Here is a 2484-nt window from a genome sequence, read left to right as displayed (position 1 = left end):
TCTTCTTTTGTTTTTGGCAATTTGCATTCTTCATGCATATTGCCACCTACTGGGCAGGGAGGAGAATTCATAGTAAAAAAGGACTTAAATATTGATCTGTTTATTGCCAAAACACTTTCAACCAAATACTTAAAAACAGGCCTAAACAAGAATAGTAGAACTATTAGGATAGTAGGATATTAGCATTTCACAGCACAAAAAACAAAACAAAACAAAAAAAAACACTAATTCTTCACTAATAAAGTCAGTTCCTCGAATTGATTTGAATTTAAAAGAATTCACATTCTAAAGACAAGACTGAATGCGAGACCAACATACAAGCTGGAAAATATACACAATATGGGAGTTATTATTTGGGGTTCAAGCCCGAAAGGCTGAAACCCTATAGTATTTGTAAGGATTATTATTATTATTCCGCCCTAAAACTGATTGTGCAGACCAAACCGTTAGGTCAAGAGATTTGAAACTTTGGGGAATGGTAGTACTTTGGCTGACTCCCACTGATCGGACAAAGGGGGGCACCACAGTGAACAAAACAAATTAAAATTTTGGGCCATAACTTGAACAGTAAGGCCAAGGAACAAAATAATAAAAATAATAAAAAAAATCCTGTGATTCCTTGCATCGTGGAGAATCTTTTGGAATACCATAAAAAAGTTCCTCCGCCCTTTTCCTGCTATTTTGGATTGTTTAAAAAAAAAAAAAACGAACTAGTCCTACACCGTTCGTCAAACGGTAAGCCAAAACCTACATAGTGGGCGTGTCCACTTTTACTAAAATGGTTATAACTCATGAACGGAATGAGATATTATCACCAAATTTGGTACACGTATGTATGGGGTCATTCTGAGAAAAAAACAATTGCATGCCTCTGCCTCTTGGTGCCGTTATAATAATTACAAATCTAAAAATGGCTCTAACTATGGAACCCTAAAAATTATTTAGACAAAAGTAGTATTATTTAATATTTTTTAATATTTTTTAATTTATATGACACCAGGTGAAACCACATTTTTTAGGTTACCACTTATTTCAGTGTAGTTATGTGTGATTTTTTTTTTTAAATATAAGTTGTTATTCAGCTTTAAATCAAATATACAGCCGTTAGCATGTCGTATCAGGTTTGATTTCAATTATGTCATAAGATATGATTGTTTGTTTGATGACATTTGATGTTACTGACATGCAATTTGTGCTGTAGGTGCCATATAGTATTTAATTTGAGAGCTGTAGCAGATTATCAGTGAATAATGACCTGCATTGTATGACTTCAGAAGAATTGGAATATAGCTCACAAGCCAAATGGACTACTTTTATGGTGTATTTCTTTGTCCTTTTTGACAGACATGGTAAATATGAACTGTTGTTGTAATTGCGTGAAAATTCTTTAAAAATTATTCTTTTGTGTTCCACAGACAAAATAACAGCATACAGTTTTGGAACGACATACATTTTTGGAGAACCATTTCTTTAAGCTTAGATATATATTCTCTTTGGATAACATCTGTGGACAAAGTCTTTAATATCAATAAAAGAGTTATGGATTTTTAAACAAAAGTTCACATAGCTAACTCAATTGTATTCACTTTTACCTTAAATTATAATTGTAAATGATCTCTACTGCTAACATCCGATAACTGCAATGTCTATGTTATTAAATGCTGGTGCATTTACCTTGCACATCAGGATACAAGCACATATAGAGTATACTCCATAGCACACTATTTGTGGTAGTATCAATGCCCGCAATGAAGAGGTCTCCAATGATGTATAAACCTGCTCTCTTCTGATCTTGTACCTGCCGCTTCCTGGGCCAGCATCTCCACCAGATACATATCTATGAAATCCCTGGGATTCTCCAGATCCAGCGTGACCCTGTGACTTGCTATGATTTTCTTTAAGAACACTGTGATATCAAGCTCCTCTCGCCCCAGCTCCCTGAAAACTCGGCAGGGCAGGTATTAGAGCCAGAGGAAATTGTTGATCAGCAAAATGGAGCTGCTGATGCTAATCTCCAATCCATGAGCCATGAGATCCAACATGGTCTGAAACTCCTGGTCCTGGTGTTGAAAACCTTGACCCATACTCATTGAGGAGATGACATTGGAGACAGCATTGCTGATTAGAGGGGTTAGATTGACACCAGAAGCCCCTGCTTTCTCATTTAGACTCTGCAGCTCTGTTTTAATCATGGTCAGGCCTTCATGTTTATGTAACGGTAGCCAGCTGGTACGTGCTGTGCAATGTGTTTAAACCTCACTCCCCTGGCCTCAAGAGGCACACTAGCGACTGACGCTACAGGTTGTAGCCTTTAGCCTCCTTGTTAGCATGCCCGCCTCCCATGCCAGAGACGCCGGTTCAAACCTCGCTCGGAGTGGGTTGAGCAGGACCGGTTACAGTGGTGCCGTGGCCCGGATGGTAGTGAGGTTTAGTGGAGGTGAGTGTAGCGGTAGCCAGCTGGTACGTGGTGTGCAGTGTGCGCAT

The 2484-nt window shown here is 38.2% G+C and overlaps 1 pseudogene; it reads right to left on the bottom strand.

The window, feature by feature from the left end:
• Window positions 1–1654: 1654 nt before the first annotated feature.
• Window positions 1655–2484, bottom strand: LOC127444284 (cytochrome P450 2U1-like; annotated as a pseudogene).

Source organism: Myxocyprinus asiaticus, chromosome 7 (assembly GCF_019703515.2).
Source record: "Myxocyprinus asiaticus isolate MX2 ecotype Aquarium Trade chromosome 7, UBuf_Myxa_2, whole genome shotgun sequence".
Lineage (NCBI taxonomy): Eukaryota > Metazoa > Chordata > Actinopteri > Cypriniformes > Catostomidae > Myxocyprinus > Myxocyprinus asiaticus.
Note: the sequence above shows the minus strand (reverse complement) of the source record. Positions and strands in the feature narration are given on the sequence as shown.